This window comes from Dendrobates tinctorius, unplaced genomic scaffold, assembly GCF_039654945.1.
Source record: "Dendrobates tinctorius isolate UK_male_01 unplaced genomic scaffold, ASM3965494v1 ptg000103l, whole genome shotgun sequence".
In the NCBI taxonomy this organism is placed as follows: Eukaryota; Metazoa; Chordata; class Amphibia; order Anura; family Dendrobatidae; genus Dendrobates; species Dendrobates tinctorius.
Window position 1 is genome coordinate 7,968,332 of NW_027361771.1, and position 25,351 is coordinate 7,993,682.

Genomic DNA, 25,351 nt, shown 5'->3' on the forward strand with positions numbered 1-25,351 from the left:
TGAGAAAAACTTAAGATCCCTCAAACAGCGGTACTATGTGATGGGTGACAGGGCGGGTGCCTTACTAGCCAGGAGGGTTAAAAAACGAGAAATGCAAAATAAAATTGAATACCTCGTGACGGGTTCTAATGCCACAATACGCAACCCAACGGAAATAGCCAACGCATTCGCTGACTTTTACCAGTCTCTCTACAACCTTAAAAATGACTCCACTGCCCCAAAGCCTACCCAAACGGCAATTAATTCCTTCTTAAACAATATTAATCTTCCTCGGTTATCTGCAGTACAGCTGGAGCAACTAAATTCCCCTTTTTCTCTGGAAGAGGTTCGCCAGGCGGTGACCACAGCCAAAAGAAATTCAGCTCCAGGCCCAGACGGCCTCACTAACTCCTATTATAGGCAATTCACTGAAACCCTGTCTCCTTTCCTCCTGAGACTTTTCTCCTCTTGGCGAGCCACAGCAGATATTTCACCAAATAATCTAGAGGCCATTATAACTACCCTGCCAAAACCAGGAAAACCCCCTATTTCACCGGGAAACTTCAGGCCAATATCCCTCCTAAACTGCGACTTAAAATTGTACGCCAAAATAATCTCAGCTAGAATACATAAAGTTCTTCCATCACTGATTTCCCCGGATCAAGTGGGGTTTGTGGCGGGGAGGCAGGCGAAAGATGGGACGAGACGTATGCTGGATCTGGTTGCGGTGGCTGAGGGGAGGAAAATCCCCAGTGTATTCCTGTCCCTGGACGCAGAGAAGGCGTTCGACAGGGTGCACTGGGGATATCTGAAATCTGTTCTGGCCAAGTTTGGTTTCAAAGGCCCCATACTTAATGCCATAATGGCGCTGTACTCTAACCCTAACGCCAAAGTTCTGGCATCCGGATTTATATCTCGGAGTTTTGAATTAACCAATGGGACACGCCAGGGGTGTCCGCTCTCCCCTATCATCTATGCCCTTGCTATAGAGCCTCTGGCGCAGACTATCCGTGAATGCCCTCGGATCTCGGGGATTCGAGTGGGGAGTATAAATCATGTGGTCAGTCTATATGCAGATGACGTGATTTTATCTTGCACTAATGTAGAGGTGTCCCTACAACACGTAATGGAGATCCTGTCCTCCTTCGCTCAAGTCTCGTATTACAAGCTTAATATTACCAAGTCCTTAATTTTTCCGCTCTTCTTGCCAGCCTCTACCAGAGCCACTCTTTCTCATCTTTACCCTTTCAAATGGGAAGACGAGGGAATCCCCTACCTGGGTATTATACTGGCCCCGCTACACTCCGTGATCCGGAAAAATCTGCTGACCCTGCACACCTCATTGGATAAAGAACTTACTCGCCTTTCTCTTCTCCCGCTCTCTTGGGTGGCGAGAATGCAGACTTTTAAAATGATCTGTCTCCCAAAAATTATCTACCTACTTCGGTGCCTGCCCCTAACAATTCCGCAACGGTATCTCACCAAAATTCATTCGCTAATGAGTAAATTTATATGGGCTGGGAAAAAACCTAGAATAGCCCTGAGATGTATGCATGCCCCGTTCAGTGGTGGAGGAATGGGTATTCCTAATATTCTAACATATCACAGAGCTGCTATCCTGGAACCGGCTCGAGATTGGTGGAAGAATGATTCAGACTTGAGATGGTTACAAATTGAGTACACCTGGGCACAGGCCCACTCCCCTAAACAATTCATAGACTCCCTGCTCCTAACCCCTTCGCCCCCCGGCGATCTTCTACCCACCACAGCAGCTCTAAAGAAAGCTTGGTCCTTATGGAGCAAGCCAGTGTCACAGGCTCTAGGTCCCAGCCTTCCCCTTAGATCGCTGGAAGCCTTCATTCCGAATTTGAATCTTACCGCCTGGACACGTGGAGGTCCAATTACCCTAGCAGATCTCTATAGAGAAGGCGTCCTACTCCCGTACTCAGAAATGTGTGTTAAATTTAACCTCCCCAGACACAGTTTATTCCAGTTTTTTCAAATACGTCACTTCATTCAGTCCGCTCCTCACCTACCGGTTCCCACAACAGCCGACCACGCTGCAATTAAAAAATTCTTTCAAAATAGCAAAATCAAAGGCCTTTCATACATCCATAACCTGCTAAACTCCCCGGAACCGGACAAACAATTGCCGTATATGCTCAAATGGGAAAAAGATCTAGCCTCTCAGCTTCCGTCGCAAGAATGGTTCGCGGCCTCAAAATGGATCCACAAATTCTCTTCATGTCTCAATCACATAGAGCAATTAAAAAAGGTTCATCTGCGGTGGTACAACTCCCCTACTAAACTGGCTTCTTTTTCCCCACATATGTCACCTTTGTGCTGGAGGGGATGCAACCACAGGGGCACCTTGTGTCATATGTGGTGGTTTTGCCCTAAGTTATCTAACTTCTGGCAGGAGGTGTTCAATCTAATCCATGAGGTTACTAGTCTCCGTCTTTCCCCAAACCCAACCTTAGCGGTGCTACACATTGGCCTAGATGGGATCCCGGATCTTTTAAAAAATATCATTTCTCACATTCTCATAGCCGGCAGGTACTGTGTGGCATACAAGTGGAGGTCGGTGAGCCCCCCTACAAAAACAGAACTAATTGAGAGGACCAACCTACACTGGCTATACGAAACCAACTTGACCCCCAATCTAGAGAAGAGAACGGTGAGACTTAAACAATGGCATCCGTGGGCCACTTCCCTTTATGCAACGGCCCTCCCCCAGATACAGACACCTACACCATAAATAAATTGATTGTGCCTAAGAATGCCATGCATGTAGAGCTGCTTCCCCTTCCCCCTCCCCCCTCTCCCCGCTTCTATGTTCAAGTTGTTGTTGGAAGGGGTATTTAATGTCCCAGATTGATATTCTAATAATGGCTCGAGGTTATTCCACCTCTTGCTACTCATTGCTCCTGTTCTTGATGTTTTTGTATGAGAAGTTTGTATTTTTTCTGAAAACTCAATAAAAACCTTTATGATAAAAAAAACAAAAACATTCTGTTAGTTGCTGCCCACTTCTCCAGTTTATTTAAATCTTTTTGAATCCTCTCTCTCTCTTCTCTAGTATTAGCTATCCCTCCTAGCTTTGTGTCATCAGCAAATTTAATCAGTTTACCCTCAATTCCTTCATCTAAATCGTTGATAAAGATGTTGAACAATACAGGGCCCAGGACAGAGCCCTGTGGTACCCCACTTGAGACATTCTTCCAACTGGATGTGCAGCCATTTACGACCACTCTTTGGGTCCGATCACTAAGCCAGTTATGAATCCACCTAACAGTTGCCTTGTCCATTCCATACTTAATCATTTTTTTCAATAAGGATTGTATGAGAGACTTTGTCAAATGCTTTGCTGAAGTCAAGATATACTATATCTACAGCATTTCCTTGATCCACCCAATCAGTGATACCGTCATAGAAGGAAATTAAGTTAGTCTGACATGACTTGTTAGCTACAAACCCATGCTGACTCTGTTTAATCACTTCATTCTTATCCAGGTATTGACATACATGTTGTTTAATAATTTGTTCAAAGATCTTTCCTGGTATAGAAGTCAGACTCACCGGCCTATAGTTACCTGGGTCCACCTTCTTCCACTTTTTGAAGATAGGAACAACATTTGCTCTTCTCCAGTCTTCTGGCACTTCACCTGTTCTCCAAGAATTTTCAAAGATTATAGAGAGGGGTTCAAAAATTTCTTCTGCTATCTCCTTCAGTACTCTGGGGTGTAATTCATCTGGACCTGGAGACTTGAATTCATTTAGGTTAGCTAAGTGTTTCCTCACTATCTTTCTGTTTATAGATATCCTGGATTCTTCTATTCCCTTAATAGGACAGTGAATAACAGTTGATGTTACATTTCCTTTCTGAGAGAAAACAGATGCAAAATAGGAATTTAAAAGTTCAGCCTTCTCAACATCCTGTCTTACCATTTCATCATTTTCATCCTGTAAAAATCCTATAGCATCTTTGACTTTTCTTTTACTTTTGACATATCCCCAAAATCCTTTATTATTGCTTTTGACATCTCTTGCAAGCCTCAATTCATTTTCAGCTTTAGTAATCTGATTTGTGCCCTGCAGGTTCTGCAGACAGCATTATATTCTTCTTTAGATATGCCTCCCTCTTTCCATTTTATAAACATTTTTTTCTTCCTTTTTAGCATGTGCTTAAGTTCTGTGTTCATCCATCCTGGTTTCCTTAAATGCTTCCTATTCTTCCCTCTTTTCGGAATTGTTAACAACTGTGCTTTGAGAATTTCATTTTTCAAGATTTCCCATCCTTCCTGGACATTTTTGTCTTTAAGGATATCCAGCCATTGGATCCCTCCAATTCTCTTTCTGAATCCCTTAAAATCTGCCTTTCTGAAATCTAACCTTGACGTCTGAGTCTTCACAGGTCTTCCGCCTCTAGTTATCCAAAATTCTAAAATAGCATGGTCGCTACCTCCTAGGGTCCCAGCCACTTTTACCTCCTCAACCATTTCCTCCCTGTTTATAAGGATTAGATCCAAGGTAGCAGTTCCCCTTGTTTTCTCCCTTACCTTTTGGAAGATAAAGTTGTCAGCAAGAGAGGATAAGAATTTCCTTGACCTGTTAGTTTTGCCTGAGAGAGATTCCCAACAAATGTCTGGATAGTTGAAATCTCCCATGACAACTATGTCATATTTTTTGGAGAACTTGGCCATTTGATGCATAAAGAGTTCATCCATATCTTCAGCTTGCACAGGCGGCCTGTAGTAAATGCCTACAATGGTGTCCTTTCCATTGTTCTGTCCTTGTATTCTTACCCAAACAGTTTCCACAGAACTCCCAGTCTCTGAAGCTTCAATCTCTGTGCAGATATACGCGTTTCTAACATACAATGCGACACCCCCTCCTCGTTTATCAAGTCTGTTTCTTGCAAATAAGTTGTATCCTTCTAGTCTTGTATTCCAATCATGTGTATTGTCCCACCAAGTTTCAGTGATTCCAATGACATCATATTTCTTTTCCTGTGTTAGTAGTTCCAATTCTCCTTGTTTGTTGCCCATGCTTTGTGCATTAGTATAGAAACATTTTAGTTTGTGATTGGTTTCTCTTTCTCCAATATTTTTATTAATTAGATTCTTTCGTCTTTGTTCTTCCTTTCCACTTCTAATAGCATAGTTCTCAATAGCATTTGTCAGGTGTATGGCTTTTTCTGGTCTTTTGCTTCCCTTCCCATGTTGTTCTAGTTTAAAGCTCTCCTTACAAGTGTAGCAAGGCGACTTCCAAATACCTGCTTTCCAGTCTTCGTAAGGTGCACCCCATCTCTAGCAAGTAGTCCATCGTATAAGTAGTTCACTCTGTGATCCAGAAATCCAAATCGTTGCTGACGGCACCATCGACGTAGCCAGTTGTTCACCTGCAGAATCTTATTCCACCTCCTTGTTCCATGGCCATCCACTGGGAGGATGGAAGAGAAGACCACCTGCGCTCCCAGTTCTTTCACTTTCTTGCCTAAGTCTTCAAAGTCTCTGCAGATGGTTTCCAGGTCGTTTCTTGCGGTGTCATTTGTCCCCACATGTAGTAGCAGGAATGGGTAGTCATCTGTAGGTCTGAAGAGTCCTGATATCCTGTCAGACACATCTTTAATTTTTGCACCTGGAAGACAACACATTTCTCTTGAAGTTATATCCGGTCTGCAGATAGCGGCCTCAGTTCCTCTCAACAGGGAATCCCCCATGACCACCACTCTCCGTTTCTTCTTCACATTTTTCTTTCTCCATCCAGGAGGACTCTGAAGGCGTACAAGGTTGCTGCTTGTTGGCAAAGTCTTATCCTGATGTATTTCTTCATCGTTTTCCTGCGTGAGAGCCTGGTACTGGTTTCTGAGCAGTATGGGTGCTGACTGCCTCCTGATCCTCCTGCTTCTCTGGGTCACATGTCTCCATTCCTCTGTTTCTTCAGGTGCACTTCGAATTTCTTCTCTTTCTGTAACATGAAGAGATAATTCTGCTCTGTCCAAGAACTCTTCACCTTCCTTAATGATCTTCAACGTAGCTAACCTCTCTTCGAGATTTTGCAACTTTTCCTCCAACAGGGACACAAGCTTGCATTTGTGGCATGTGAAGTTTGGCTTTTCCACTGGTAAATCTGTGAACATGTAGCAAGAAATGCAGCTCACCAAATGGCTCCTGGCCTCTTCCATCTTGAGATTTCTTAAAAACGATGAAAGATGAGCCCCGGTTTTTCCGATTTCCTCTTTTCAGCTGCAACGGCCAAAACCCAGTGATCGTTGAGCTCGCGGAGACTCTTCACTTATCCCAGAAGGCACTGGGAATATGCAAATGATCTCCTCAAGACTCTTCCCCTGGTTTTCCGATTTCCTCTTTTCAGCTGCAACGGCCAAAACCCAGTGATCGTTGAGCTCGCGGAGACTCTTCACTTATCCCAGAAGGCACTGGGAATATGCAAATGATCTCCTCAAGACTCTTCCCCTGGTTCTTGTTTGTTCTACCCAAGTGCATGACCTTACATTTATCCCCATTAAAGCTCATTTGCCATTTATCAGTCCAAGCTTCTAGTTTACATAAATCCTCCTGTAATATAAAATTGTCCTCCTCTGTATTGATTACCCTGCAGAGTTTAGTGTCATCTGCAAATATTGAAATTCTTCTCTCTATGCCCTCTACAAGGTCATTAATAAATATGTTAAAAAAAAGCGGGCCCAATACTGACCCCTGTGGTACCCCACTTCTAACCGTGACCCAGTCCAAGTGTGCTCCATTAATAACCACCCTTTGTTTACTATCCCTGAGCCAGCTCTTAACCCACTTGCACATGTTTTCCCCTATCCCCATTGTTCTCATTTTATGTATGAACCTTTTGTGTGGCACCGTATCAAAAGCTTTTGAAAAGAGCATGTACACCACGTCCACAGCATTCCCTGGTCCAGTCCGGAACTTACCTCTTCGTAAAAGCTTATCAGATTAGTCTGACAGGAACGGTCCCTTGTAAACCTATGTTGATATTGGGTCAAGATTTAATTCTTCTTCAGATACTCCAGGTTGAGGTTAAACTTACTGGCCTATAATTTCCAAGTTCAGTTTTTATCCCCTTTTTGAATATTGGCAACACATTTGCCTTACGCCAGTCCTGTGGTACAGACCCTGTTAATATGGAATCTTTAAAGATTAAAAATAATGGTCTATCTATAGTTGTGGCCAAAAGTATTGACCCCCTGCAATTTTGTCAGATAATACTCAGTTTCTTCCTGAAAATGATTGCAATCACAAATTCTTTGGTATTATTATCTTCATTTAATTTGTCTTAAATGAAAAAACACAAAAGAGAATGAAGCAAAAAGCAAAACATTGATCATTTCACACAAAACTCCAAAAATGGGCCAGACAAAAGTATTTGCACCCTCAGCCTAATACTTGGTTGCACAACCTTTAGCCAAAATAACTGCAACCAACTGCTTCCGGTAACCATCAATGAGTTTCTTACAATGCTCTGCTGGAATTTTAGACAATTCTTCTTTGGCAAACTGCTCCAGGTCCCTGATATTAGAAGGGTGCCTTCTCCAAACTGCCATTTTTAGATCTCTCCACAGGTGTTCTATGGGATTCATTGCTGGCCACCTTAGAAGTCTCCAGTGCTTTCTCTCAAACCATTTTCAAGTGCTTTTTGAAGTGTGTTTGGGTCATTGTCCTGCTGGAAGACCCATGACCTCTGAGGGAGACCCATCTTTCTCACACTGGGCCCTACATTATGCAGCAAAATTTGTTGGTAGTCTTCAGACTTAATAATGCCATGCACACGGTCAAGCAGTCCAGTGCCAGAGGCAGCAAAGCAACCCCAAAACATCAGGGAACCTCCGCCATGTTTGACTGTAGGGACTGTGTTCTTTTCTTTGAATGCCTCTTTTTTTCTCCTGTAAACTCTATGTTGATGCCTTTGCCCAAAAAGCTCTACTTTTGTCTCATCTGACCAGAGAACATTCTTCCAAAACGTTTTAGGCTTTTTCAGGTAAGTTTTGGCAAACTCGAGCCTGGCTTTTTTATGTCTCGGGGTAAGAAGTGGGGTCTTCCTGGGTCTCCTACCATACAGTCCCTTTTCATTCAGATGCCGACGGATAGTACAGGTTGACACTGTTGTAGCGTCCCTAGCCACAAGCGCTTATCCACTTATCAGTTGTTAAGTGGACAATCCCAGTTACTGGGTTGGTAAAGGCACAGATGATGTTCCTGGACATGTGCTGGTACAAGGCAAGGATGCCACAGTGGGAGATATAGTGGCGGCTGGGCACCGAGTAATAAGGGACCAAGTTTCTACATCTGTACCAGGCCAAATTTTATTTTAATTTGAAAGAGAATAAATTTCACACAAACCAAGTTCTAGAGTATATATGAGAATAGTCAATTTTGGGACAACCAAATTTCTGCACCTGTACCAAGCCAATTTTGCTTTTTTATTTCAAACCAGCAAAATTTCACACAAACCAGGTTCGACGGTTTATATCACAAGTAGAGATGAGTGAACCCTTGGATGTTTGGGTTCACCGGAACAAACACATGGGGACAGGAACTTTGGTGCTATAATATGGCTGTAAATTGGCCATAGTCAGGGCTTTGGGTGCTGCAGAACGAAACTAAATGGAGGTAAGAGCAAGACAAATTGCAAATTGCCCTGCAAACAAATGTAGATAGGAAAATGGCTTAAAAGGGGTCCTTTTACCATAGCAATCATGGTAAAATGGGAAGTAAAAGAATTAAAATAACATCGGACCGGGCCAGTAACATCCCTAGTAATACATCTAGCAGTGCTTCTCTCGTTTCGGGGTCGGACCTATTGCGGCTGTCTCCCTTGTTGCCAGGAGGGAGACTTTCTGACCAGGACAGAACTGGGCACCTGACTGCATGGGGCGGGTCAGATATAAAAGTCTCTAAGCATGGGAAAATGGGGTCTTTGGCGGGAAGGCAGTGTGCGCAGCAGGGGAAGGTTTGCTCACTCCTCCAGCACGGTATCAGAAGGCCAGGCCATTTTGTTTACTGCCAACCCAGACACCAACAGACCGCGAGCAGCCTATGACTATGGGCTTGCTCACCTCCCAGACCGAAGTGACGTCCTGTACCACACCGCTGACTGTATCCGGAACGGGCTGCAGGACTGACCAGGTTGACAATGCGGGGTCGGTCAGTACACCCCCGACTTCCACCGCTGAACTTTATCCATCCAACGCAGCCCCGCAGGCATCTTCCCTACCGACACTTGTTCCGGGACTGCGTAGCTATGTATTGGAGAGTCAGGACACATCACGGCTGTCAGGAGACAATGCCTCACGTTCCTCCAAGACCAAGCAAGAGACTTCTCGCGTCGCCTACGGCGCCACTGTGGGACCTTCAAGCCTCCACCCTCCAAGAACATCAGACTGTTAAGTTTACCTTTTTGTTGAATATTTACTTCTGCGTTGAATTCCAAACTCCCTGTCTCACCCTATTTTCCTGCGAGGAGCAACACCTGTAATAAACACCCGTTAACCCTTTATCTGCCTCCTGCTTGTCACTGCATCCCACGATCCTGCTGTTTCCTCTTATTACTTCCAGTCCAGTTAAAAATTTCATGCACAGAGCATGGGGCAGAGTTCCCCTACATTAGCAGCTTACAAATTTCACCCACAGCACATGTTGTTGACACATTTCTCCCACAGAAGCTGATAATAAATTTCACTCACACAGCATGCTTTCAAATTTCCCTCAGAAAGCTGATTAAAAAATTCACACCCAGACAATGGGGCACAGTACCCTCACAGCTCAAAAATATCTGCTCCAGTAGCATATGTTGAAAATGTCGCCAACGAAAAGCTGGTAGTATGATCTTGGATCGAGCTGGTGGTCCGTATCAAGGCCTGTTACCGGTAGTCAAGTTAAAAATTTCACCCACCTAGCATATTGTGGACACATTTCCCCCACAGCTCGAAAATTTCAGCTCCAGTACCTTCCAAGCAGCTGCAGATAAAAAGCTTGTAGTTTGATTCTGGATACAGCTGGTGGTCCACCACGAGGCTTGCTACTGCCAGTCCCAGCCCCTTTGCTTTGGGATGCCTCCCAATGCTCTTGCCTTAGGGTTTCGGGGGCCCAAAGTGTTTCTCTTGAAAAAAAGAGTGTTCAATGCAAGCAACCACGCCTGAATACTTCAGCTAGGGATAATGGAATTGCACAGTAGTCTTTTTCTATTTTCTTGTTGGTTTCAACTGGGGCCATGATTAAGACGGAACCCAGTGGATAACAACCTGAAGGAACTGGAGCAACTCTCAACCATCCAACCTCAAACCACCCACAGGCAGGGTTGCAGAGTACACACGTGTGATGGAGAATCAGGTCTCTATTCTGGAGACACAACCTGATAAACATGTACCACAGCCAAGAAGGGCAGCAGTCAGGCAAATGAACAACTTCTCAGCTGAGTCATCAGCTGATATTGCAAGACAGAATAGCCATCCATGACAATTTAGATGTTCTGTAACTGGAATGAATAGTTAAATTCTTTAAAGGGCTGTAGGCCCGGCCACAAAGGTAGAGTAAAATTATTTTTTAGGTATACTACTCACACAGACATGACTGCAAAGTACGCAGAGGCTTTTGGACACAGTACTACCACAAAAGGTAATAACAAATTTCACCTACAGAGCATGCTTCCACATTTACTCCACAGAAGCTGATAACAAATTGCACACCCAGACAATGGCCCACAATACCTCCACAGGCAGGGTTGCAGAGTACACACAGCAGCTTAAAGGCACAGTATTCCCACAGATAAGGGTTCAAGAATACACAGTTTGCAAGAAATGAAACATCTTTTACTGGAACTGTGTGGCAAAATATCTTTGTTGTAAAAAAAAAAAAAAACCTTGATGGTAATAGTCATTTTGTGAATAACCAAATTTCTACACCTCTACTAGCCCAATTTTTGTTTTGGGGGGGGTCAAAACCAAAGAAATTTCACACCAACCAAATTACAGAGTGTATGTGTCCATAGTCAAGTTTTGAACAACCAAATTTCTATACCTGTACCTGGCCAATTTTTGATTTCATTTCAAACTCCCAAAAATTCACACAAAACAAGTTGTAGAGTACAGTTATGTGCATGTTTGTCACACTTAAATGCTGAAGATCACAAACAAATTTAAATATTACACAAAAATAACATAAGTAAACACAAAGTGTAATTTTTAAATGAAGATTTTTATTATTAAGGTAAAAAGAAATTAAAACCTATAGGGCCCCATGTGAAAAAGTGATTGCCCCTAAACCTAATAACTGATTGGGCCACCCTTAGCAGCAACAACTGCAATCAAGCATTTGCAATAACTGGCAATGAGTATTTTACAACGCTCTGGAGGAATTTTGGCCCGCTCATGTTTGCAGAATTGTTGTAATTCATCCACCTTGGAGGGTTTCCGAGCATGAACTGCCTTTTTAAGCTCATGCTACAGCATCTCAGTTGGATTAACCCCTTCCTGACATCCGACGTACTATCCCGTCCACGGTACCTGGGCCCGTATGACCGTGGACGGGATAGTACGTCTACCGCGATCAGCGGCGCCCACGTGGTGAGCGCCGCTGATCGCGGCCGGGTGTCAGCTGATTATCACAGCTGACACCCGGCACTATGTGTCAGGGGCGGTCACGGACCGCCCCCGACACGTTAACCCCTTGCACACCGCGATCAAACATGATCGCGGTGTACCGGGAGTTAAAGGGAAGCATCGGCAGGGAGGGGGCTCCCTCCGTGCTTCCCTGAGCCCCCCACGGCAGCGCAATGTGCAGCGCTGCTGCGGGGGGCTCCTATCCTCCAGGCCCCCGAATCCAAGATGGCGACGGGGGCCTTCGGGGACCTGAGGAAGCTGGCTTCCTCAGTGCCTGCAAAGCGCAGGCAAGAGGAAGTCTTCTTCAATGCCTGTGACAGATTGCTGATCTGTCACAGTGATCTGTGATGTGACAGATCAGCGATCTGTCACAGGACAGTGATGTCCCACCTGGGACTATGTAATAAAGTAAAAAAAAAATTTAAAAAAAATGTAAAAATAAATTTAAAAAAATCGCCAAATAAATTAGTAAAAAAAAAAAAAATATTCCCCAATAAATTCATTTTTTGAAAATAATAAAAAAAAACAATAAAAGTACACATATTAGGTATCGCCGTGTCCGTAACGACCTGCCCTATAAAACTGTCCCATTAGTTAACCCCTTTAGCGAACCCCTTAAAAAATAAAAATAAAAAACGAAGCAGAAAATAATGATTTATTATCATACCGCCAAACAAAAAGTGTAATAACGCGCGATCAAAAAGACGCATATAAATATCCATGGTACCGCTGAAAACGTCATCTTGTCCCGCAAAAAACGAGCCGCCACACAGCATCATCAGCAAAAAAATAAAAAAGTTATAGCTCGCAGAATAAAGCGATGCAAAAATAATTATTTTTACATAAAATAGTTTTCATTGCATAAAACCGACAAAAACATAAAAAAAGACCTAAATGAGGTATCGCTGTAACCGTACTGACCCGAAGAATAAAACCGCTTTATCAATTTTACCGCACGCGGAACGGTGTAAACGCACCCCCCCAAAAGAAATTCATGAAACTCTGGTTTTTGTTCATTCTGCGTCCCAAAAATAGGAATAAAAAGCGATCAAAAAATGTCACGTGCCCGAAAATGGTACCAATAAAAACGTCAACTCGTCCCGCAAAAAATAAGACCTCACATGACTCAGTGGGTCAAAATACGGAAAAATTATAGCTCTCAAAATGTGGTGATGCAAAAACTATTTTACAATAAAAAGCGTCTTTTAGCGTGTGACAGCCGCCAAACATAAAAACCACCATAAATAGTAAGTCAAACCCCCCGTTATCACCCCCTTAGTTAGGGAAAAATAATAAAACTAAAAAAAAAAGTATTTGTCTCCATTTTCCCGTTAGGGTAAGGCTGTGTGCACACGCTGCGGATTAGGTGCGGATTCATACGCGCGGATTTTGTAAAATCCGCAGGTGAAACCGCAGGTCAAAAGACCTGCGGTTTTACCTGCGGATTGCTCTGTGGTTTTGTCCTGCGGTTTTTCATCTCCTCAATAGAGGAGATGGCAAACCGCAGGAGAGTCCGCAGAAAGAATTGACATGTCAATTCTTTCTGCGGATTGAAAACCGCAGATAATCCACGCGGAAAATTCCGCACCGTCTGCACTGCGGTTTTTGATTCCCATAGGGAATCATGGTACTGTACACCGCAGCAGAAACTGCTGCGGGTCCGCAGCAGCCAAAACCGCTGCGGAACCGCAGCAAAATCCGCAGCGTGTGCACACAGCCTTAGGGTTAGGGCTAGGGTTAGGGCTAGGGTTAGGGCTAGGGCTAGGGCTAGGGTTAGGGCTCAGATTAGGGTTAGGGGTGTGTTGGGGTTAGGGTTGGAGTTATAATTGGGGGTTTCCACTGTTTGGGCACATCAGGGGCTCTACAAATGCAACATGGCGTCTGATCTCAATTCCAGCCAATTCTGAGTTGAAAAAGTCAAATGGTGCTCCTTCCCTTCCAAGCTCTGCCATGCGCCCAAACAGTGTTTTACCCCACATGTAGGGTATCAGCCTACTCAGGACAAATTGCAAAACAATTTTTGGGGTCCAATTTCTCCTGTTACCCTTAGGAAAATAAAAAATTGGGGGCAAAAATATCATTTTTGTGGAAAAAAATGAGTTTTTTATTTTCACGTCCGAGTGTTATAAACTTCTGTGAAGTACTTGGGGGTTCAAAGTGCTCACCACACATCTAGATAAGTTCCGTGGGGGGGTCTAGTGTCCAAAATGGGGTCACTTGTGGGGAGTTTCAATAGTTTAGGTACATCAGGGGCTCTCCAAACGCACATGACACCCGCAGACCATTCCATCAAAGTCTGCATTCCAAAACGTCACTGCTTCCCTTCCGAGCCCCGACGTGTGTCCATACAGTAGTTTTCTCCCACATATGAAAAAATTGGGGACTAATTGATCATGTTTCTGGAAAAAATACGATTTTTTTATTTTTATGCCCTGGCATTATAAACTTCAGTGAAGCACTGGGGGGTTCAAAGTGCTCACCACACATCTAGATAAGTTCCTTGGGGGGTCTAGTTTACAAAATGGTGTCATTTGTGGGGGGTTTCCACTGTTTAGGTACATTAGGGGCTCTCCAAAGGCAACATGACACCCGCAGACCATTCCATCAAAGTCTGCATTCCAAAACGTCACTACTTCCCTTCCGAGCCCCGACGTGTGCCCATACAGTAGTTTTCTCCCACATATGGGGTATCAGCATACTCAGGACAAATTGGACAACAACTTTTGGGGTCCAATTTCTCCTGGTACCCTTGGGAAAATAAAAAAATGGTGACTAAAAGATCATGTTTGTGGAAAAAATACAAATTTTTTATTTTCACGCCCGGGCGTTATAAACTTCTGTGAAGCACTGGGGGGTTCAAAGTGCTCACCACACATCTAGATAAGTTCCTTGGGGGGTCTAGTTTACAAAATGGTGTAATTTGTGGGGGGTTTCCACTGTTTAGGTACATTAGGGGCTCTCCAAAGGCAACATGACACCCGCAGACCATTCCATCAAAGTCTGCATTCCAAACCGTCACTACTTCCCTTCCGAGCCCCGACGTGTGCCCATACAGTAGTTTTCTCCCACATAAGGGGTATCAGCATACTCAGGACAAATTGGACAACAACTTTTGGGGTCCAATTTCTCCTGGTACCCTTGGGAAAATAAAAAAATGGTGACTAAAAGATCATGTTTGTGGAAAAAATAAGAATTATTTATTTTCACGCCCGGGCATTATAAACTTCTGTGAAGCACTGGGGGGGGTCAAAGTGCTCACCACACATCTAGATAAGTTCCTTAGGGGGTCTAGTTTCCAAAATGGTGTCATTTGTGGGGGGTTTCCACTGTTTTGGTACATCAGGAGTTTTCCAAACGCGACATGGTGTCCGATCTCAATTCCAGCCAAAAACGTCAAATGGCGCTGCTTCCCTTCCGAGCTCTGCCATGCGCCCAAATAGTGGTTTACCCCCACATGTGGGGTATCAGCGTACTCAGAACAAATTGCACAATAACTTTTAGGGTCCTGTTACCCTTGGGAAAATAAAAATTGGGGTGAAAAGGTCATTTTTGTGGAAAAAATATGATTTTTCAATTGTACCGCTGTACGTTATAAACTTCTGTAAAGCCCTTGTGGGTTCAAAGTTCTCACCACATATCTAGATAAGTTCCTTGGGGGGTCTAGTTTCCAAAATGGGGTCACTTGTAGGGGGTTTCCACTGTTTAGGTACATCAGGGACTCTCCAAACGTGACATGGCGTCCGATCTGAATTCCAGCCAATTTTGCATTGAAAAAGTCAAACGGCGCTCCTTCCATTCTGAGCTCTGCCATGCGCCGAAACAGTCGTTCCCCCCCACAAATCAGGTATCAGCGTACTCAGGACAAATTGCACAATAACTTTTGCAGTCCAATTTCTCCTGTTACCCTTGGTAAAATAAAAAAAATTGAACCTGAAGTATTTTTTTTGTGAAAAAAAGTTAGATGTTCATTTCTTTTTAAATATTCAAAAAAATTCCTGTGACGCACCTAATGGGTTAATAAACTTCTTGGATGTGGTTTTGAGCACCTTAAGGGGTTCAGTTTTTAGAATGGTGTCACTTTTGGGTATTTTCTATCATATAGACCCCTCAAAGTGGCTTCAAATGTGATGTGGTCCTAAAAATAAAATGGTGTTGTAAAAATGAGAAATCGCTGGTCAACTTTTAACACTTATAACTTCCTAACAAAAAAAATTTTGGTTCCAAAATTGTGCTGATGTAAAGTAAACATGTGGGAAATGTTACTTATCAAGTTTTTTGTGTGCCGTATCTCTGTGATTTAAGGGCATAAAAATTCAAAGTTGGAAAATTGCGAAATTTTCAAAATTTTTGCCAAATTTCCATTTTTTTCACAAATAAACGCAAGTTATTTGAATGAAATTTTACCACTAACATGAAGTACAATATGTCACGAGAAAACAATGTCAGAATCACCGGGATCAATGGAAGCGTTCCAGAGTTATGACCTCATAAAGGTACAGTGGTCAGAATTGTAAAAATTGGCCCGGTCATGAACGTGCAAACCACCCTTGGGGGTGAAGGGGTTAAGGTTAGGAATTTGACTAGGCAGCTCCAAAGTCTTAATTTTGGTTTTCTTAAGCCATTCAGAGGTGGACTTGATGGTGTGTTTTGGATCATTGTATTGCTGCATAACCCAAGTGCACTTCAAATTGAGGCCATGAACATGGCGCTGAAGCTCACGTGACATACTTATACCACTGTAGCCCTGAAACCAATCAGCGGCCACAATTGGGCTACTGCACTCTCCCTCCTTTGGACAAACCTCGGACGTATGGTCGAGGTGTAAGCTCTGCTGCCCACTACCAGCCGCTGATTGTCTGTAGGGTTCAAGTCCAGGAGGCAAGTTTAGGTGTTTTTATTTTACAAGGGGGATTATAGTAACCACAAGCGGTTTTCCAAGTACAGGTTAACCGCTTTAAAGTATATTTTGTTCAATATTGTCCAGGAGTCTCCTAAACTATAGATCATTTCATTGGCAGACTCTAGGCAGAGCAAGTAAAGTCAGGGCTGCCACTAGGAATTTTGGGGCCCCATACTGGCCAAATTTTCATGGCCCCCTTGAGACTACGCCCAGGCTCCACGCTTCAAACTGTCAACAGCCCCACCGCTGTCTCTTGGAAAAACTCCACTTCTCATCAATCACATATTAACAGTTCCCATCACCAGATCACACATATAGCCAGCAGCTTTTGTTTTGGCCAAAAGATTTTTTAAGCCGCCACCACGACAAGGTAGATTTTTTTGGCCGAGCTCTACTCTAGTCTATCCTATTAATCATTTGTTAAAATATCCAATACAATTTTTTAAATGACCAATAATGTCACATACAAGGGACAAATACCACCACACTATGACAAGACTGTTACGGAACGCACCAAATAATAAAGATGAAATAATATATATGGTGCATTCGCAACCCAGGGCCCACCGTGCAGAGGTGACCAACTGCTGCTAAACAATGAGGGAAAGGTGTGTAGGAGTAAAGCCGGACACCGGTGCGTAACCACTGAGCCAGTGCTAACAGACACGTGCCCCGTTACTTCACGTAACACGTGCCTGTCGGAGAACAACCGCAACCTGTTAACGTCACAGGTCACGGGGTGTGAACCACTGCTGCAACGTGTGCAGTATTCGCCCTGACGGACGCCACAAACCAACCTACTTACCAATCTGGAAAGCGCTACTAAAGCGCACGGCGTAACTAGCGAACGCTGCGATAGCAGTGGCCAAGGAGGCCTATACTGGCCGACTCCATAGGCGCTAGCGGTGGATGTGGAGCAACACTGCAGCGCTATGCAGTGTAGAGCTAACGTACTGACTCTAATCCCTCACCCTAACACATACGTAATATCCAAGGAGGGGGGAATTATAATGCGTCAGTCACCAGGCTCATTCATCCATAATCACACCTACACTAATGCATTAGCCTCAGAGTCTATCATAGCGCATGGTGGGGCGGCCATGCGCGCCTTTTATAGCCGTGCCCTTCTGGGACCTTCCTGATCTTCCAGATGGACCAATCGGAACTGGAGAAGGACATGAGCATGTGACTCCCGATCCCCAATGGGAGATCGTCTCCTGAGCATGCTCAGTGGAGCGAAGGGAGAACTTAGACGCTGGAATCTTTTGCTGCTGGACAGGCTGCATTGCCATAACTGGACCAGAGGTGGCAGCAGCAACCAAACCCATGATGCAGGTGTGGGCAGAACACCGGGATCGTGGAGTTTGCTGAGCAGGCTCCACTGTGGCCGAGGGGAATGGGAGACCGCAGATGGCAAGGCTCGGGATTCCCGCTGTGCAGCGCTTGGAACCCGATGCCTAACAAAGACACCATATTACCACCACATAGTAACCTAGAAAACCTCAGCCCTTCTTGCCCAAACACATTGCACAAATTAAACTTCTAACATTTCAAAGAACTACTTGCTCTTTATGTTCCTACTTCTACTGATTTCAGGGGACATCTCCCAACTTCTGTTGGCCTTCACTGAAACCTGCATTCAGGACTCTGACACTGTCTCCCCTGCTGCCATTTCCCATGGTGGCTTACAATTCACCCATTCCCCGAGACCAAAAAGCAGTCCTGGTGGTGGAGTCGGCATACTCCTGTCCCCACAATGCACTTTCCAGGTCATCCCCCCAGTTCCATCACTCTCATTCCCTTCTTTTATGTCCACAACATCAGGCTCTTCCGTCCCCTCCCCTCAGAGTAGCGGTCATATACTAGCCCCCAGGCTCACCCACCCACTTCCTTGACCACATCTCAGCCTGGCTGCCACACTTCATATCCTCAGAACTACCAACCCTTATCCTGGGAGACTTCAACATGCCCATTAACAGCCCTACTTCCACAGTTGCATCCCAGCTTCTAACACTAACCACTTCTCTTGGCCTCTCACAGCTCTCGACCTCTGAGACACACAAAGACGGTAACACCCTTGACCTGGTATTTGTCTGGCTCTGCTCAATCTCCTACCTAAATAACTCACCACTTCCCCTCTCTGACCACAACATTCTCTCCTTCACGCTCACAAATCCTCGCCCACCCCAGCACACTCCTACCTATCACACATTCAGAAATCTACAAGCCATTAACCCTCAGACACTTTCAGTCTCCCTACTATCTTCCGTGTCCCCAATCTCCTCTTTTCCCTTCCCGATCTGGCTGCTCATCACTACAACGACACTCTTAGAAGCACCCTTGACCAAGTAGTGCCCTTCACCTTCAGAACCTCCAAACACAGAGTAAAACAGCCCTGGCTCACATCGCAAACTCGACTGCTACAGCGATGCACTAGAAGTGATGAACGCCGATGGAGAAAAACCCGCACACCAACAGACTTCATCCACTTCAAATTTATGTTAAGAACCTATAACTAATCACCTCGCCAAACAGACCTACTTCACCACCCTGATCTCCTCACTAGCCAACAACCCCAAGAAACTTTTTAACACCTTTCACTCCCTCCTCAGGCCAAAAGCACAAGCCCCTTTCACAAACATTTGTGCGGATGGCCTGGCCTCCCACTTTATAGAGAACATAGATAATATCCATCAGGAAATCCGCTCCCAACCACCAAGTACTGTGACTCCCATCCCTCCCTGCATTTCCCCTGGCTCACTTTCCACATTTGATCCCATCACAGAAGAAGTCTTCAGATTCCTCTCTTCTTCTTGTCCGACTACATGTACTACCGACCCCATTCCTTCACATCTCCTCCAATCTCTCTCCAGTCGTCACAACTCACCTAACTACAATCTTTAATCTCTCCCTCTCCTTGGGCATTTTCCCATCCTCCATCAAACACTCTATCGTTACTCCATTACTAAAGAAATCCTCTCTCGACCCATCCTGCACAAGCAACTACAGACCAGTCTCCAATCTCCCCTTCATCTCTAAACTTTTGGAGCGCCTAGTCTACTCCCGCTTTACCCGCTACCTCTTCACACACTCCCTCCTACATCTTTCACAGTCCGTCTTCTGCCCCCTACATTCGACTGAAACTGCACTCATCAAAGTTACCAATGACCTTCTGACAGCAAAATGTAACGGTGAACACTCTCTGCTCATTCTTCTTGACCTTTCTGCAGCTTTTGACACTGTTGACCACTGTCTCTTACGCTCTAGGCTCCAGTCACTAGGCATTAAGGACACCGCTCTCTCCTTGTTCTCTTCCTATCTTTCTGACCGCTCCTTCAGTGTTTTGTCCGCTGGCTCAACGTCATCTCCTTTTTCTCTCGCTGTCGGTGTACCTCAGGGCTCAGTCCTTGGCCCCCTTCTCTTCTCTCTCTACACGCCCCCAATTGGACAGACCATCAGCAGATTTGGCTTTCAATATCATCTTTATGTTGATGACACACAACTATACATGTCATCCCCCGACCTTATCCCCACAGTACTACAGAACGCCAGTGACTGTCTGTCCGCAGTCTCCAACATCATGACCGCTCTTTATCTGAAACTTAACCTCTCAAAAACTGAACTTCTTCTGCTCCGGCTGTCTACTAACCTCCCTAAATCTGACATCTCCCTCTCTGTGGGTCGCACTATAATAACACCCCCACAGCAGGCACGCTGCCTGGGTGTTATGATTGACACCAACCTCTCCTTCACATCCCATATACAATCTCTTGCCCGCTCTTGCCGCTTACCCCTAAAGAACATCTCCAGAATCTGCACTTTTCTCACCATGGAAACAACAAAAAACTCACTGTCGCATTGATCCACTCCAGCCTGGACTACTGCAACGCTCTATTAATTGACCTCCCCGTTACTCGAATTTCCCCTCTACAGTCCATACTTAATGCAGCAGCCAAGGTCATCCATCTGGCTAATCGGTACTCGGACGTGTCCGCTCTTCGCCAATCATTACACTGGCTGCCCATTCATTATAGGATCCAATTCAAAGTACTTGTTCTCACCCATAAAGCTCTCCACAGTGCGGCACCCCCCTACATCTCCTCCCTCATTTCTGTCTATCGGCCTAACCACCCGCTGCACTCTGCAAACGATTTTTGAATAACCTCTACACTAATCCGCACCTCCCACTCCCGACTCCAAGACTTCTCCCGCGCTGTGCCAATCCTCTGGATTGCTCTACCCTAAGAAATTAAGACTATCCACAATTTGCACAGTTTTAGGCGCTCCCTCAAAACGCATCTCTTCAGAGCGGCCTATCACGTTCACTAATCAAAGTCATTTTATGTGTAAGTGTGCGGGAGTAGCCCATTCACTATTTCCATCTATCCCCCACTCCCTCAAGATCGCTGGACCATCGTTGTAAATGCATCCTTGTAAATACGCACCTGTACTTTGTATCTCCCCCATCACATTGTAGATTATAAGCTCTCACGGGCAGGGTCGTCTTATTTTGCTTAAATTATTGTATTGTTAACGTTGTTACTTATGACTTGTGTTTTGAAACTGTTAAACTGTAATATGTTGGCGCTATATAAATAAGGATTATTATTATTATTATTAACACATACAAGGGACAGATGCACCACACCATGTCCAGACCACATATTACCATCACAGTGACAGAATAATATCACATACAAGGAACAAATACCACTGCACCATATCCAGACCACATATTACCACTAGAGTTGAGCGAAACGGGTCGGTCAAATTCATAAGTCGCCGACTTTCGCTAAAGTCGGGTTTCATGAAACGAAACCCGACCATAGCGTGAGGTCGGCCATGATGTCGGTGACCAGAGCACCAAAGTCGCGTTTCAAATGTTGCTTCCAGCGCCCTTTTTCAGCCAATGATGGAGGACGCACACTGTGGGCAACGCGATGACATGGGCAGCGGTCACCACCATCTTTGAGAAGGGCATGAAAATGATTGGCTTGCTTTGTGTGGTGTCACAGGGGCTATAAAAGGGCGTGCACGCCGACCGCCATTTTACTTCTGCCGATCTTAGCATAGGGAGAGGTTGCTGCTGCTGATTCTGAATAAGGGAGAGTGTTAGGCAGGGAAGAAGAAAAAAAAAACTGCTTCTGCTGGTAGCGACTTCTATTGTACACCACAACAGTTTGCGTGCAGTGACAGGAGGATATATTTTTGTGCATCAGCTCTGTTGGTTATTAGGCTGCCTTATAAGGCTTCCTGATAGCTGCATTGCTGTTTGCACACTGCTGTGCAAACTGCTTTTTTAAAAGCAAAAATACTTTTCTTCCTCTTTTCTGCACAGTTACCAAGCGTTCATTTTTCCACACTTTTGTGTGCAGCAGTCCTGGTTATTAGGCTGCCTATGTCCATACTTGGACTGAGAGCATCATTGTGAGCCTCCTAAAATCTCTAGGGAGATTCAAATTCTCCCCAATACTGTATACACCTTGTACCTTGTCATACACCTGCCAATTTCAGCCTGTTAAATTGACGTGTAATCTATAGTGGGCCTGAGATAATAGTTCAGCCCCCTAAAATCTCTAGGGAGATTCAAATTCTCCCCAATACTATATACACCTTGTACCTTGTCATACACCAGCCAATTTCAGCCTGTTAAATTGAGGTGTAATCTATAGTGGGCCCGAGATAATAGTTCAGCCTCCTAAAATCTCTAGGGAGATTCAAATTCTCCCCAATACTATATACACCTTGTACCTTGTCATACACCAGCCAATTTCAGCCTGTTAAATTGAGGTGTAATCTATAGTGGGCCTGAGATAATAGTTCAGCCTCCTAAAATCTCTAGGGAGATTCAAATTTTCCCCAATACTATATACACCTTGTACCTTATACACCAGCCTATTTCAGCCTGTTAAATTGAGGTGTAATCTATAGTGGGCCTGAGATAATAGTTCAGCCTCCTAAAATCTCTAGGGAGATTCAAATTCTCCCCAATACTATATACACCTTGTACCTTGTCATACACCAGCCAATTTCAGCCTGTTAAATTGAGGTGTAATCTATAGTGGGCCCGAGAGAATAGTTCAGCCTCCTAAAATCTCTAGGGAGATTCAAATTCTCCTCAATACTATATACACCTTGTACCTTGTCATACACCAGCCTATTTCAGCCTGTTAAATTGAGGTGTAATCTATAGTGGACCCGAGAGAATAGTTCAGCCTCCTAAAATCTCTAGGGAGATTCAAATTCTCCTCAATACTATATACACCTTGTACCTTGTCATACACCAGCCAATTTCAGCCTGTTAAATTGAGGTGTAATCTATAGTGGGCCTGAGATAATAGTTCAGCCTCCTAAAATCTCTAGGGAGATTCAAATTCTCCTCAATACTATATACACCTTGTACCTGGTCATACACCTGCCTATTTTAGCCTGTTAAATTGAGGTGTAATCTATAGTGGGCCTGAGATAATAGTTCAGCCTCCTAAAAGCTCTAGGGAGCTTCCAATTCTCCCCAATACTATATACACCTTGTACCTGGTCATACACCTGCCTATTTCAGCCTGTTAAATTGAGGTGTAATCTATAGTGGGCCTGAGATAATAGTTCAGCCCCCTAAAATCTCTAGGGAGATTCAAATTCTCCCCAATACTATATACACCTTGCACCTTGTCATACACCAGCCAATTTCAGCCTGTTAAATTGAGGTGTAATCTATAGTGGGCCTGAGATAATAGTTCAGCCTCCTAAAATCTCTAGGGAGATTCAAATTCTCCCCAATACTATATACACCTTGTACCTTATACACCAGCCTATTTCAGCCTGTTAATTTGAGGTGTAATCTATAGTGGGCCTGAGATAATAGTTCAGCCTCCTAAAATCTCTAGGGAGATTCAAATTCTCCCCAATACTATATACACCTTGTACCTTGTCATACACCAGCCAATTTCAGCCTGTTAAATTGAGGTGTAATCTATAGTGGGCCTGAGATAATAGTTCAGCCTCCTAAAATCTCTAGGGAGATTCAAATTCTCCTCAATACTATATACACCTTGTACCTTGTCATACACCAGCCTATTTCAGCCTGTTAAATTGAGGTGTAATCTATAGTGGGCCCGAGAGAATAGTTCAGCCTCCTAAAATCTCTAGGGAGATTCAAATTCTCCTCAATACTATATACACCTTGTACCTTGTCATACACCAGCCTATTTCTGCATGTTAAATTGAGGTGTAATCTATAGTGGGTCTGAGATAATAGTTCAGCCTCCTAAAATCTCTAGGGAAATTCAAATTCTCCCCAATACTATATACACCTTGTACCTTGTCATCCACCAGCCAATTTCAGCCTGTTAAATTGAGGTGTAATCTATAGTGGGCCTGAGATAATAGTTCAGCCTCCTAAAATCTCTAGGGAGATTCAAATTCTCCCCAATATGATATACACATTATACCTTGTCATACACCAGCCTATTTCAGCCTGTTAAATTGAGGTGTAATCTATAGTGGGCCTGAGATAATAGTTCAGCCTCCTAAAATCTCTAGGGAGCTTCCAATTCTCCCCAATACTATATACACCTTGTACCTGGTCATACACCTGCCTATTTTAGCCTGTTAAATTGAGGTGTAATCTATAGTGGGCCTGAGATAATAGTTCAGCCTCCTAAAAGCTCTAGGGAGCTTCCAATTCTCCCCAATACTATATACACCTTGTACCTGGTCATACACCTGCCTATTTCAGCCTGTTAAATTGAGGTGTAATCTATAGTGGGCCTGAGATAATAGTTCAGCCCCCTAAAATCTCTAGGGAGATTCAAATTCTCCCCAATACTATATACACCTTGTACCTTGTCATACACCAGCCAATTTCAGCCTGTTAAATTGAGGTGTAATCTATAGTGGGCCTGAGATAATAGTTCAGCCTCCTAAAATCTCTAGGGAGATTCAAATTCTCCCCAATACTATATACACCTTGTACCTTATACACCAGCCTATTTCAGCCTGTTAAATTGAGGTGTAATCTATAGTGGGCCTGAGATAATAGTTCAGCCTCCTAAAATCTCTAGGGAGATTCAAATTCTCCCCAATACTATATACACCTTGTACCTTGTCATACACCAGCCAATTTCAGCCTGTTAAATTGAGGTGTAATCTATAGTGGGCCTGAGATAATAGTTCAGCCTCCTAAAATCTCTAGGGAGATTCAAATTCTCCTTAATACTATATACACCTTGTACCTTGTCATACACCAGCCTAATATCAGCCTGTTAAATTGAGGTGTAATCTATAGTGGGCCCGAGAGAATAGTTCAGCCTCCTAAAATCTCTAGGGAGATTCAAATTCTCCTCAATACTATATACACCTTGTACCTTGTCATACACCAGCCTATTTCAGCATGTTAAATTGAGGTGTAATCTATAGTGGGCCTGAGATAATAGTTCAGCCTCCTAAAATCTCTAGGGAGATTCAAATTCTCCCCATTATGATATACACATTGTACCTTGTCATACACCAGCCTATTTCAGCCTGTTAAATTGAGGTGTAATCTATAGTGGGCCTGAGATAATAGTTCAGCCTCCTAAAATCTCTAGGGAGATTCAAATTCTCCCCAATACTATATACACCTTGTACCTTGTCATACACCAGCCAATTTCAGCCTGTTAAATTGAGGTGTAATCTATAGTGGGCCTGAGATAATAGTTCAGCCTCCTAAAATCTCTAAGGAGATTCAAATTCTCCTCAATACTATATACACCTTGTACCTTGTCATACACCAGCCTATTTCAGCCTGTTAAATTGAGGTGTAATCTATAGTGGGCCCGAGAGAATAGTTCAGCCTCCTAAAATCT